The sequence below is a fragment of the Agelaius phoeniceus genome, chromosome 2 (genome assembly GCF_051311805.1).
Source record: "Agelaius phoeniceus isolate bAgePho1 chromosome 2, bAgePho1.hap1, whole genome shotgun sequence".
NCBI classification, from domain to species: domain Eukaryota; kingdom Metazoa; phylum Chordata; class Aves; order Passeriformes; family Icteridae; genus Agelaius; species Agelaius phoeniceus.
This window is the reverse complement of record NC_135266.1, coordinates 112,720,879-112,735,093: the sequence shown is the minus strand read 5'-3', so window position 1 is coordinate 112,735,093 and position 14,215 is coordinate 112,720,879. Positions and strand designations below refer to the sequence as shown.

At 50.7% G+C, this 14,215-nt stretch overlaps 1 protein-coding gene across 3 annotated transcripts in view; it reads left to right on the top strand.

Moving 5' to 3' along the window:
- Positions 1-707: 707 nt before the first annotated feature.
- Positions 708-14,215, top strand: part of BCL9 (BCL9 transcription coactivator) — a 57,643-nt gene continuing 44,135 nt past the window's right edge. For 2 of the 3 annotated variants that reach the window (XM_077174552.1, XM_077174549.1), the window contains exon 1: positions 709-950. The gene's annotated coding sequence lies outside the window, so the exon portion shown is untranslated. Of the gene's footprint in view, positions 951-14,215 lie in introns of all 3 variants that reach the window. The other variant, XM_077174553.1, reaches the window with a different exon arrangement.

Here is a 14,215-nt window from a genome sequence, read left to right as displayed (position 1 = left end):
CATGGCTAGGGAACCCTCTCGGTTGAAGTGGCTGAAAAAACTCAGCTCAAATCTCTGCAAGCCTGGACTCAATGTGGCCTCGCTGTTGGGCCAGGCCTATTGTGGGTGTATTGGGTTCTAAGAGCTGGCCGTGCCTTGTGACACCCAGACTTTCTCCCTGGACAACTAGGCTTTCTCTCTGTTTACAGTAATGGTCGGCTGTAAAAATTTTTGAGAGTCCACGAGGGCTTGGCTTTTTGTGGTTTCTCCCCCTTCTTTTCCCTTTGCCTCGCACACCGCGCTGCTGCGGGATGAAACTGACCCCGAGGCCCTCGTCTCCGTGTGTGTCTCCGTGCCCGGTTATTTGCACGACCTTGGGAAGGGGGAAGCGGGGCGAATTCCTGGCCGGCTCCTGGGCCGATCCTCGAGGAGCCGGAGGGCTGGAGCCATGGTTCGTGGCGGCGCTGCCGAGGGCGGGACGCGGCGGACCCGGGCTCTTTACTCGGCGGCTTTGGTGCCGGAGGGAGCCGGGAATGCCCCGATCCCTCAGGGCCAGGGGAAAAGCTCCTGCCATGTTCGCGGGGAGGCGGCGGGCGCCCTTCTCCCTGCCCCGCGCCTGTCACCGGAGTTGGAGTTCGCATGGAGGAGGCCGGCGGAGGAGGAGGAGGAGGAGGAGGGAGGCGGGAGGCGGGAGGAGGAGGAGGAGGGAGGGGGCCGCCTTGTTTGTGGCTTGTCAGCAGCCGCTGGAGACAAGCCTCCATGTGTGAAAGCCGCTTGGCATGAATGCCTGGGCCGTACCAAGCGCCGCGGCGCCCGCGGGGGGAGGCGGCCCCGCCGCCCCGCCGCCCCGCGCAGACAAAAGGCCCGGCACGGCTTCCCCGTGAGTTGCCCCGGTGCTGCCGTAGCGCCCGCCCGGCCCCGCTCCCCGCCGTCCCCGCCATGCCGCCCCGCGCCCTGGCCGCCTGAGACAGGTAAGCGCCGGCCGCGGGCGGGCGGGGAGGGCGGGCGGGGGTTCCGAGCCGGCGCCGCCGCCCCCGGGGCCGCTCCCCGCCCGCCGCCGCCGCTCCCCCGGCCGAGCCGCGTGTGCCGCAGTCAGCCTCGGGCTGCTCCTGGCGGCCCCGGCTCGGCCCAGGAAAGTTTTGCGGCGGCCGCGGCGCCGTGCCTCAGTTTCCCCCTCCGGGGAGGCACCGCGCCGGCCGGGGGGATCCCGGGAGCGGGCGCGGGAGGGACAAAAAGCGCCTTCCACCTGTTGGCTTCCGTCCCGGCGGCTTTCGAGGCGAGGAAGGGCCGGGGGGAGAGCCCGGGGCGGGCGCCGGCCCCGCTGCCCCGCGGCGGGGAGAAGCCCCGCGGGGGAGGGTGGAAAGCCGGGGTCTTTTGTCAGCCCTCCATCCCGCTGCCTCCGGAGCCAGGCAGAGCGCCGCGGGGATGGGAGATGTTTTTCCCCTTCCTGGATGTCGGGAGATTAGATGAGATGTATTTACAGTTGCCGTTTATCAGCAAGTAAATATCGAGCTCGGCGTGAGAGCAGCAACGTGAAGCCTGCTTGCTCGCTCTCTTGCCGGAGGTTTTGTGGCTGTTATCCTGCTGTTGGTGAGGTGGTAATGTGCAAGAGCCAAAAAAAAAAAAAATACCAAAAAACCAGCAAAGGGGAGAGAATTCCTGCTCCTCACACCCGGGATTATCACAGTATCGGTACTGGCTTTGGTTAAATTTGGAGGGATATTTTTTTCGTTGTGGCTTGAGACACAGAAAGCCTCCTGAAATGCTAGGTGCATTCTCACGAGGTCTTTTAAGTTTGTCGTGTGCCGTCGTTCAGGTTTCATTGATTCTAGTTGTTTTGTTAAAAAATAACCTACAAGATTCTGAGCTGCACAAATGTTCGTCATCCTAATGTCCTGGCACAACCTATGCGAGGCAGGAGCTGGAAGAGGGGGAGAGAGTGAGGATATGTGCTTTCCCAGTCAATGCTGGGAGGAGAGCATCATGTGTTGAAGAATATGAGCAGGAATGGGAGATGGGGGAGGGAGTCTAAATTGTCCTGAGACCCTATTCAATCCAGCAAGGAAGATGGAGGATCTTGCTGCTGCAAAAAAAATGTACGGCAGAAATCTCAGCCAGCTTCTCTCTGACTTGTTACCTCCCTTCAAAAAATAAATAAATAAGCAGGAAAAGAATCAAAGCAAAACCCTGTGATTTGCTGTAACGTTTTCCATGATACCTTTATCCCACATGCCTTACAATCAGTCCAGTGATGGAGGTATGTGAGAAGCAGGGAGAGAGACTCTGAGGCTTATCGTCACAGGAGGGGGAGAAGTATCAGATCATGTTTGAAAGCAGACTTGTCAGGCAATGAGGTAGGGAGGAAAAATGCCTGTTGTAGGCAAGGCAGCTGGACCTGGGGAGAAGAAGGAGGTGGCTCCAGCACCTATGGTTCTGAAGCTGGGTGGAAAACCCGTGGAGAGGGGATGTAGACAGACGGGGGAGTGGGGAGGAAGGATGTCTAAGGAAGACCTTGGACTGTCTCCTTGGAGGACTTTAAAAGAGGGGAAATCTTGAACTGAATCAGGGCATGGGCAAGGCTAAAGCACAGCTAAGCTAAGTGTGATGTAGCAGGACTTTCCAGTATGAAAGATCACAGAGACTGAGTTTTCTAACTTGGCAGAGTTTGGGGCATTTGGTGAGGGGAAGAGATTTTGTAGCTGGAGTGATTGTGACTTGGGCAAGAATTGTATTTGGGAGAATGAGGAGAAAGCATGTGGCTTCCCTTTTCCATAGGTGGCTTCTCTGGTAGAGGGGCCTTCTGTTAAAATATCCTTGTAAATTTCTGTTTATTTTGCTGGAATCTGACAGTAGCAAGGAGAAAGTCACCTGTCCCTTGTGAAGCGCAGGGATGAAATAGACCTTTATTGCTTTATTGATGTTTCCACGCACCCAGCACCTCCACACACATGGAAACAGCAAGTTTGTGCAAACACACCTGCTTGAGTCGCACATCCTTCCTCTTGAGGGGCAATGTGCACGTGTTGTGAGCGTGGCTCCTGCGTGGACATGGCCCAGCTCTCGTGTTTTCCTCAGTTTACAGGATAGCTTGTTCCCTCAGCCTGGTAGCAGTAGTGTATGGCAGCCAACTTTGCGATAGCACCAACTGCATGTGAGGTGGCTGAGACTTTAAACCAGTATGTGACGTGTTCTAGCTTTTCCATTCGTGGCAGCATTCCCATGATGGGGCCGGGACGTACCACAGGTGTCTGGCATGCACAAATAAAATGTTACACACGTGCAGAGGACAGATCTCAGGTCAAATGTACCCCAAGTCACTCTCTTTGAGAGAAAGCTGAAGCAGCACCAGCTCGTTGCAGGCAGAGCTCACACGCTGCTCCCACACATGCAGATTGCACGCGTGCACGCTCCACCTTTCCTCTCCAGGATCACCTGTTTGAATTCCAGCTGGGCTGGCAGCACAGGGAAGTTTTGCACCCTCCTGGATGGGGATTTGATGGCCTTTCTGTTCCAGCTTGGCGCTGGACGGGCTTGAGCCACAAAAGCTTAACAACAGGGAACACTAATGAGCCCCTGCTTGGCATGCTGAGAAGAAAGGCCGAGGGCTGAGTGGGCATAAAAACAGTGGCATGGAGCCCCTTGGCCAGAGTCTGAGCCTCGGCACGAAGGCTGGGGAGGGAGCAGAGGCTCTGGAGTCGGGAACAAGACGGCAGCGCTGCAGCAAAGGCAGGAGAGGAGACCATGTTGGGGGGAGGAGAGCAGGCTGCTGTTTCCACATCATCTGAAAACTCAACCTGCTGTCAGGACAGAAGGAAGGCTTGTGCATATTTTATGTCACTTTTCTCCTTCTAGGACAAGCTGCTGATCTGATCAGCTATGCACTTTAAAATCCTTGACGCGCCAATCAGCAAGTATGACTCGAGGCCAATAACCAGCCTTGGCCTCCTGCCTCCGCTCCTTTGTGGACATCCCATGCCGCCCTTCCCCGGAGAACGTGCGCACAATTAAACCCTGCACGGCGTTCCTCAACTGCGGCATGGGATGTGACGAGCTGCATGGAGACGGGGACAGAAAATGGCAACGTGTCAGGGCTGGGGGGGGTGGAGGCGGGGAGGGGAGTTGGCCATTTCTTATGCTGTTTGCTGATGTCTGGAAGGAGACTAAATGGGTAAATTGGTTTTCCTTTGAACCGGTGGTGTGCTGTTCCAGTCAGCTGCTCTCGCTTCAGAGGTCTTCAGTGGCAGCTCAGGAGTTGGTGGGGCTGGCAGTAAACAAAATGCATTTCACTCCTCCAGCCTGAATTTTGTTGGGGGCTGTCAGATGAGAGATTTCTCCTCAGCAGTTATTCAGTGCTGCTTCTGCATGGCAGAGCCACTTGAGCCACTGGAGATGGGAGCACCACTGGTGCTCCCTGCCCTATGCTTTAAGGGTGCAGGCAGCCCAGGCACTGTAGTTCTGACGACAGTCAAACAGTCTCTCACACACAAACATGTAACTCCTGTGTCCCATAAGCCAACTCACTGCCCTAAACACCATCTTGGGACACATGGGGAAGCAAATATTTTTTCTGTGTGATGCAGAGTTGTGACCCTAACTGAGGCCCTGCTTTATCCTTCACTTGTCCCGTGTGAGAAATGGCCATCAGACGTGGAGGTCTCACAGAGCTTGAGGTCCTGGCACTGATCTGATGGGAAGCCTTAAGCAAATTGCCTTAAAGCTGGCATGGAGCTTCCTGCTGCAGTCTGTGTGATGGGGTGATGCTTGCCCAGCACCCCAAAGGGCTGTGTGTGTGTGTGTGTGTGCAGACACACACCAGCCCATGGACAAAGCGTGTGGTTTTGCACCGAGCGTGACTCACGCGACGGCAACTTCTGCTCGAGGTATGCGCGCTGTTGGACAGTGAATTCTGCTTTGTCCTTCCAGCAGAAAGCAGCACAACTTGCCAGTGACATGGACTGGACATGTATTCCCATAACAACAATATTATAAACATATGGTAAACCTGGTGGAACAACTGCTGTCCGTGTCTCCACGCGAAACAAGGAGCCGGTTAACAGAATCTTGAGGCTGTCTGAGGCTGTATCTCCCCAGACTGTGATCTCATCAGCTTTCCCAAGCTAACCTCAACCTGGTCACTGCTTGGATTGTAAACTTGGGCTGGGTGGGAGGGGGTGGGAGCAGTTAGCAGGAATGGCTATTTGTGATTCAGTCCACTTCCCTGTGACTCAGAACTGAACCATCCCTTGGTAGAGTATTTGGGGATAGTACTCTTCAGATGTTGAACATCAGTCTAGTTCTTAGAAGTTCTGCAGCACCCAGGCTTGCTTGCTTGCTTGCAACTGGGTTTTTCTCAGCATCTTTTTGTGAAAACAAAACCCTAAAAACTACTTCTGACTATTAAAGACGCCATGGTAATTTTTGCCAAAAGAAGAAGGGGGAGTGGTCTTAGCCCTGGGCACTTTGCCAGATTTGAGCTCAGGAAATTGCAGTCTATCTAGGTAAAACTCCCTATAGTTTAAATGAAAAAAAGTATTCATCTCTTACTGTCTTAAAGGGTAAGCACTGTGTTCTCTGAAGCCTTAAACAGACAGTACATTCTGGCTGGAGAGGTGGTTACAGTTGCTTGCTGGGAGAAGAATTTTTTATGCAAAAACTGGGGCCTTTTTTGCATTTTTGGGATGCTTCTAATTGCAAAATGCTGTATGCATTTTAGGTTATTGCAAAGCTTGAATGAATATGTGGCTCCACATACAAATGCAAGGAAACATGCTGGTGTGCTGTTTGCACAGGGAGCAGGCACAGCCAGCAAACACACATCTTTTCTGTGGCAGAAAAATAAGGACCAGTTTTTTAGTCCTGCGCGCGTGCATCTGGGGGCTGGATTTTTGTATGTTTAGCAGCAATTGCTTTTGTAAGCTGCTGCTAGGGCACGTAACTGGCTGTGTGCAATTGCAGTAATGGAATGTGAAAATGCAACTACACACAGACCTGTAATCTTGCATGCAAAACACTGCTGGTCTAGTTCTCCAGGTACCAAAAAATGGTCTGAGATTGTACTTGCCTGTGCATTTAACTGTGTTCACCTGCATTTTTCAGGTGACAGCTGTGTGTATGGAGTGCTGAATGATTATCCTTTCTATTTTTGCTCCAAGAAGAAGGAAATTAAATCTTTTACTAGTGATCATGGCAGTGCACGTGTCGTGATAAGTCCAGGATGGAGGTGGCTGGGGGGTTGCAATGAAAATTCCATAACACTTTGAAATCCTGGGGAAATGCATGGGTGAAGGAGAGCAGAGTGAGCTCCTGTTCCCCCTACAGATGAGGAGCACTGAACTGCTGTGTTTGTCAATGCTGTCAGGATCTGACCTTACCTTCTGCCAAATCCAGTACTTTCAGGGCCCCCCAAAACAGAATGTGCAGTAGGGCACAGATGGATGCAAGGATAAATATCCATGCTGGGAAGGATGTCCTTGGATATTCCAGCCCAGGACTCCCAAAGTGTGAAGCAGATCTCCTCCTCCTCACTCAGTGGTGTGCCTCAGCCCTGCCCCAGGGAGATGCAGGCAGCTGGGGGGGAGGACACAGGAGAACAGCTCACTTTCTCTGCACTTCACTCTCCAGCTTCTCTGGTGACAGTGATAACAAAGGGCTGCTCAGCATTAGGTGATATGGATCTCTCTCAGCCCACTAAACTTGAGTCCTGCAGGCTTCTCACTAGCCCTCAGGGCTTGGGTGTCACTGTACCCTCCCAGCCTGGGGTGGCCTGGGACAGTACCCCTGGGGACTGACAGCTGAACTTTCTCCAGGAGTTCTGGAGGCATGGATTTCTCCTTACTGAAACCCGTGATTTTATTTTGAGGTTATTTCCTGCCATCCTGGGTCCTTGACTGCAATCACTTCCATTTTGCACGCTGCTCTTTGTAATTGAATCTATCGATGTATATTTAATCCACTTGGCACCGTGGTTGGTAACTAGGCACTGCTTCCCAGCCTTCTGTCACTTGTTTTCACAATTACTGTCTGAAGTTGGGGTGGGTGCCTGTCACTCAGCTCTTTGCCCAATTGCTAGACTGCCTGGGAAGACCTGTGCTTGACAGTCAGCTCCACAGCTGGTACAGCTCCTGTCCTTCCATCTGGACTTCAGCCAGGTGTGTGGGACTTGGGTCATGGAAGCTAAGCCTGTTGGGTTTAATTCTCTTCTCTGCCGCTGATTTGCTTTGTGTGATCACGGGCAAGTCCTTTAACCTCAGATGGCCTCCACTGGGTTATCTACTTCAGAAAGGTGTTGTAATGCTTAATTATTGCCAGCTCTTCAGAAACCCCTGGTGGGGAAAAAATGCATTTTATTCAGAAATATCGCTGACCTCCCTGGCCTTTCTAAGCCACCTTGGTGGTGCTAGGAGATATTATTTTTCCAACCTCAATAATGTTTCTTCAATTTTTCATCTGTACATTCACCCACTCTCTCAGCTGCATGTAAAAATGCCAAGCTGTCTGAAGCCATGGAAATATTTTTGTAAACTTGACAGCCACGGCAAACATTCCTCCTTGGCAATAAACAAACAAGGTACACAACCTGCCATTAACATCAATTTATAGCAGAGAGACCTTCGTCAGTCATTGATGAGGGAATCCTAGACAATTCTTCTGCTAGCAAGCCATAAAGTAGTGTTGTCTGAGATTAGGAAAATGCTGGATCCTTTGGGTTCCTGTGTGCTGGGAGTAACTGGGAAGCTCTGTTTGCCCAAGTGCATGTGGGAGTTCAAGCAGGCACCAGGTATTTGGTTTATTCAAGGCTCTTGCAAACTATGTTTGGCTCGGGTGTACGTGTGCTTGGGGGCTTGGTGTCTGTTTGTAGGCAAAAAAAGCCTGTTTTCCATAGTGGCAGCTGAAACACAAAGGTGGTACAAATTAAACTGGATAAATTTTAGACACCTGAAAAAAAAAAAAAAGCTGCAAACAAAAGACATCAGTCAGCATTGCAGGAGCAGAGCCCTTTTCATGTAGCCTCCCATGCACCCTCCTTCCATTTTCCTTGTAGCTGGCTGTGGGCTGGGAGGGTTGGCAAGCACCTGAACCCATGCTGCAACATCTCCCTATGAGCAGCTCCCCACGTAAGCACTCAGACAGTGCTCATTTTGGTGTGTTCTAGGTTCATTTACCCTGAATACATCTAAACACAGAGAGGTCTTCAGAGACCTTGGTGGTGCTGGCAAAAAAAAAAAAGCAGGTAACCCTCTTTTTCTCTCATTACTTTGAGTTATCTCTTACTTTTCTAGCAGGCTCTCTTCCTGCCATCTTTGAGTGGTGGATTCTCTGTGGTGTGCTCAGGAGAAGAAAGTCTAGACTGTTCTTCACCTGTGTCTTTGATGGAAGACTCGAAGTAGGGAGCCAAGCTTCTTTCTACCACCTCACTCATTCACTGCCTCTCTGTCTCTGTGCCGTAGCTCCTCCCTTCTTAAATGGGGATGACAAGTCTTCACTCTGCTTCCACAAAACCTTTGAAAACTAAGGAGAAAAACATGCAGGGCATTTGTCTTCCCTCTCCAGGAAATCATAAATCCCTCCCCTCTCCCCTCACCCCTCTCCCTTCTCCTCTCTACCTTTTTTTCCTTTCTCCTCTCCTCTCTCCCCTTTTCCTCTCATTTTAAGAGTTGTTATTATTATATTCTGTCCCTTTAGGTCTCCTCTACTTCCACCGCTCTTGCAATCTGTCTCTCTCTGCTGTTTCCATATCCCCTTCTATTTGCAGCTCTCTTCCTTCTGTTCATGTCATTTTCTTCTCTCACCCTGTATCTCCTACCCTCCCCCACTATTCATGCGCCGCGCACTCCTATCGCTTCCCTCTGGTTTATCCTCCAAATTCCTCCCTTATGTGTGTCTCCACCACGGACCCCTTTTTGTTGCTGCCGGCTGCGTGTCCCTGGGAGCTGCTGGCAGGGCTGGCTGGCCAGGCCTGAGGGAGAAGGACAGGGTGTGGGATCAGCTGGACAGCCCCTGCAGGGTGGGGGTTGCCCTCTGAGGGAGCAAGGTGAGGCTCCCTGCATGTGTGTGCTGCTGGCTCTGGATGGAGCTGCCTCGAGTCCTGTTCTGAGCTGCAGCATGGTTGTCACTTTAATGTCTGAGCACTTTGTTTCTGCCTGGAAGCTTGATGAAGTCTGTAGTCTCAAATGTTGTCTCCTGACGTCACCTTACCTCCTTGGACATGACCTTGTGACTTTCTCTGGTCCCATTGTCCTGTTGCCATTCCCCTGACTTCCCCCTGGCTCTAGACACTCTGTTCTGAAAACATGGGTTGTGTTGTGCCTGGCTGCCTGTTGACATGTCTGGTTGTTGAGAGGATGACTGTCCCATGTGTCACTTCCACAGCCCTATGCTGTGCCAGGGAAAGCCATGATGGAGGAGGGAGAGGCTGAGCACCAGAGGTCTGGGAAGCCCTGTGCATCCTGATGGAGAGTTGCATTGAGCCCACAAGCCAGTGCCCAGCAGGTCAAGACAACTGTGCTGTGTTCCTGGGAGACCTGTGCTTAGTGTCCTGCTGTTGTGACAGGACAGGAACAGCAGGGTCACTGCCTTAGGGAGAACCCCTCTCCCATCTGCCTGAGAGAGCCACCTGATCCCAGGAGGAGACTATCCCACTATCTGATGTGGGATAGAGTTTCCTCCAAGCCAGCCAGGGTGGTTGAGGTGTATTTAATCACCTCTCTTCAGGGACAGGATTTTGGCTGCAAGGATCAAGCCCAGTAGCAGCAATTAAGAAATGCTGGGTTCTTTATATCCCCTCATGGACTCTGTTTTCTTCACACATAGGGGACAAATGGCATGGAGAAGTCCCCTTTTCAAGGCAAGGAGAGGTGGCTGCATCTGGGCTGATGGGAGAGACAGCCAAATCAGGGCTCATGAGGTGTTCCTGACAGCAAGGCACCAAGAGGTCAAGGAGATGGCCACGTGCTGAACTTCATCCAGTGTCCTGCAGAACAGGGCATGGTGACTTTTTGGCCCCCAGTGGAGTTTAGCTCTACTCCTGGGTAGCACATTTCTCCCTGCCAGGTGTCACTCAGTCCCAGACTCATTAAAGTCATGAGCCTCAGTTCCCCTGACCAGACAGTTCCTGATTTCTTCCTTCTGTCTCTGCAACACTCAACCCTTCCTTAGTATGCTGGATGATCTCCCTCGTGCTTCGTATGAGGTGCTGTGCACCTTTTCCCGTTTTTCCCACAGCAGTTTTTCTCCCTCTCCATACCTGCTTCACCTGTTTTACCTGCTTTTTCCCTCCTGCTCTGCCTCTGGGCTAGGTCTCTTTCCAGACTCTGTCTAAAACCCTCTGCCTCATTTGCCTTCCCATCTGGCTTCCTTGTCTCCGTGGTCATGCCCTCAGCTGTCAGAAGTCAGGGGAGGAGGACCATTGCAAGAGCAGGGCACAGACTGGAGGGTGTGAGAGAGAGCAGGGCAGGAAGGCAGATTCCTAAAACAGGCTCCATCATTTGCTGGTCTCTGGCCTCTCCCAGGTATGTGCTCTTAGCTACACGGCAGAAGTCCCCTTTTCCCAGAAGTGTGATTTTCCCATTGCTTCTACTTCACTATTGGCAAGCTCCTGAAAGGTTAATGAAGTCATTCATTGCAAAAGGAAAAAGCACATCTTCCCATGTTTTGCATAAATTAATCTTGGAGATTATGGAGCAGCCAGTGCACAGGGCACAGGATAGGCAGCTATGTCCTTGAATCTTGTCACCCAAAATGCAGCTCTGGGAGTATCACATAGGTGATACTGTGCACTCCAGTCCTTGATATCAGCTGAGGCTAAAATGTAGGTAAAAACTGTGGCCTCCTCAGTCATCTTTATTCATGTTTCATTGTGTGTAACAGAGACTGGGGAGGAGGTACCCAGGAATGCCCACAAGCCCTTCCTCCCATTGCGGTGGATCCTTGTTTCCCACAGATCCTCTTTAGAAAATGCCCTGTATCAGGTTTCATTCCCCCTGGATTTTTTTTTCTGCTTGAGAAGTATGCAGAAAATCATTCAATTGGTTCTGAACCACATGAGTGGGAGCAGGAACCAACCCCAGAAGATAAGTGTTCTGACCTTTACCGCACTCAGATAACTGAAAATAATAACAAATAAATACATCTTGTTTCTAAACCTCAGACTTAGGTATGTGTCCCTGCCTTACTCAATGAGAGCCTGAGCTCCTGGGAGGGCTGAGGTTATGAACCTGGTAGCTGCCTGCAGTAAGCAGCAGCCCCTTTGCTTTTCCTTTTGTAAAAGGAGCTGGAACCAGTCCAGATATTCAGGATGTGAGGGACAGGGCCAACATCCCCACACTCCTGCCATCTTGCTGCTGGGACCCTGCATGTTTTCCCATGGCTGGTGTGCTGGGAGAATGAGAATTTTTTTTTTATTTCTTGCCTGTGTGTGTTTCTTTGTGCTTTTTGCCTCTTATTTTCAAATATAGGGTTGACCATTTAGGGCCATGCCGGGCTGGCTACCAACTCTGCATGCATGCAGACCCTGGAAAAGATGATGGGATTTGCTCAGAAAAAAAAATGCTAAGACCCCCAAATCAGTGAGTGTTTGAAAAAAAAAAAAAAAAGGAACCTGTCTATAAGGAGGACATGCTGAACTGTTACTTGCAGTGAGCTCCCCAGGTCTGGGTCTTAGGTCACTGACTCAGACTTCCATCATCTCTGCAGATGCCCCTGGGGAGGTCCATCTGAGACAGCCTCTCTCTGCAGGCTGCTGATGACAGTAAATATTTGTACACTGCATGCTGAAGTGCTGATATGGGGCTGGAGTCCCATTGTGCAGTGTGCTGTCCAGACCCTGGAAAGAGACAGTGTCTGTCCTGAAGGATTTATTGCAATCCCAAATTAAAGCTGGAAAACAGGCTTTTTGTGCCTACAAACAGATGCCAAGCACCAAATTCATGGTGCTTTCTGTCGTGGCTGTGGCTTGATGTTCCTTCAGCTGCATGTTGCTTCCCTTCCCTCCTCTGTGACATGGGGTGATTGTTTGCTTGGTTTCTGCCATCCAAACCACCAGTGACTGTAGAGATGCCTGTATGCAGACCGTGGGGAGGATGCTGGGAGGTTTCTAGCACTCAGTCAGTGTAAAGCACCTTATTTATTAGAGTCTAATGCCCGTCTGGGATGTACTTCTGATCTAAAGCTCCTGAATTCCTCCCTTTTAACGCTAAAGAAGCCATTCAGAGGCCCCCTGGGCCCAATGTGTGCTTCTGCTGAAGACTGCCCTGATCATATATCTACTACTGTCTTGCCCAGACTTCAGGTTCAGTGATTTTGTTTTCATTGGAAGATCTCCTCCAACTCACCTCTTCCTTCAGGGGTTCCAGCAGATACCCAAATAAATATGATATTCAGCTCATGCAGTGTATGGAAACGTGCATTTTCAGCATGCAACCTGAGACTGGATGTTTGCAATTGTGTTGTGTGGACGCTTGCATTCATGTCTGCCAGTGTATTTGGGCTGGAGGAGGCAGCAGAGAAGCCTCTGGCAGCTGGGAAGAAAGGAATGACAGGCTTGCTAGGGGAGGGAGGAGAGAGTTTGGTAGCTGAGATGAGGATTGGGTAACAACTGGAGGGGGAGATCAGATTTAGGATCCATGTTGCTCACTTAAGAAAATAGGAGAAGAAGCAGTACATTGTTTATTGGGGATTGTGTTATTCCTGTGCATTATTTATTAGACTTCTGCTAATGGTACTGCATAAAGAAGTGGCACTTCTACAGAAATTTCACAGACAGCTGGAGGATCAGTTCCAGGAGGTATTGTAACCAGGTCAGGTTGGTGTAGGGAATCCTGCTGGGCTCAGTTTTGACAGGCTTTGGAAAAGAGAAGATTGTTCAGGAGGCATTTGGAGGCGAGAAAGGGGGGGGGATGTCTGTGACTCACCAGGGAACAATGATTGCTGTGAGGATAAAGGGGCAGGCTGGAAGAAGACCTGGAGACAATGGTGAATTCCTGGGTTCAGCAGCTTCAGGATTCCAGCCTGAGGTACAAGAAAGCGTGAGAAAATGATGTGTTTAGGAGGAGGCTTTAGGAGTAATAAAGGCAGCTGGTGAGAGAAAGCCAGAAGTGAGGAGCAAGCAATGCTGCACCTTGAAGTGGGTCCTTTAAGGCTTGATTTTGAGGCAGGAGTTGGAAGAATGGATGTGCAGTGACTGTAACTGAACCCTTCCTGAGTTACCTGTAGTGTCTGTGAACACAGACCTGCTGGTTTGCAGCCTCTGCAGATGCAACAGGCAAAGCAGAGGTGTTGAGGTACCCAGGGACAGGAGACTAGATAGGTTTGTGAAGTTCATAGTGCAGACAGATGGGTGCCCCCAGCCAGACCTTGGATACTGGTCCTTCCTTTCATCTGCAAGATGTCTGGTCACTTAAGAGAGGTGGAACTGCTGTTCTGGTAGGTGGCATTCTTCTTTCACCCAGCCATGAATCTGAAATCAGCCAATACTGGAGGAGGAAATCATGCCATTGGTGCAAACTGTCTTTGGGTGAGAAGCTAACTCATAGTCACCAAAATACCCAGAAAAAATGTAAAGGTTTTATTTTTAAGGTTTGTTTTACCCCACCACGTTCAACCATTGGGCGGGGAACACCCTCCTTACTGCTTGTGACTTGTTTCCATGAGCCAGGAGCAGGTCTAAATGGAAGTTGCCTTGGTGACACTTCAACCTGAGAATCTTGGTGCTGAGCTGGTGCAGAATTTTGGGGCTGGAGGGGAGGAGGAGAAACTGCAAAATAAACAGCTTCATGGGCTGTCTTTTATTTTTCTGACTGCAGTATGAAGCCTACTTTGTTGGATACAGTCACGCTGTGAACATGGGAAGTCCTGTAGCACAAACTCCATTAGCCAGAGTCAGCCCCTGCCCTCAGCCATCAAGTACAGCACAGCTGAGCTACCATTACTGAGTGTATTTTATTTATTTTTAACTAGGATTGATGCAAATCATTCAACAAGTACCTGTGATTGTTGGTGTGTTTAAGAGTTGTTTTGGGTTTTATTTTTCAGTTATTGTCTTAACACTGCACTACACCCTACAGCAAACCTCCTTGTTGTGTGCAGCTATCCTGGGGGTGTGGGTAGTGCTAAGTGCACTGAGGACTGTAACAATAACTCTGTGAGAGTGGCCTGGAGGTTTGGAATTAACCGGGCCATGATGGGACATGATTCTGTTAATCCACTGTGTCGTTTAGAATAGAAGGTGACTTGGGCCAAC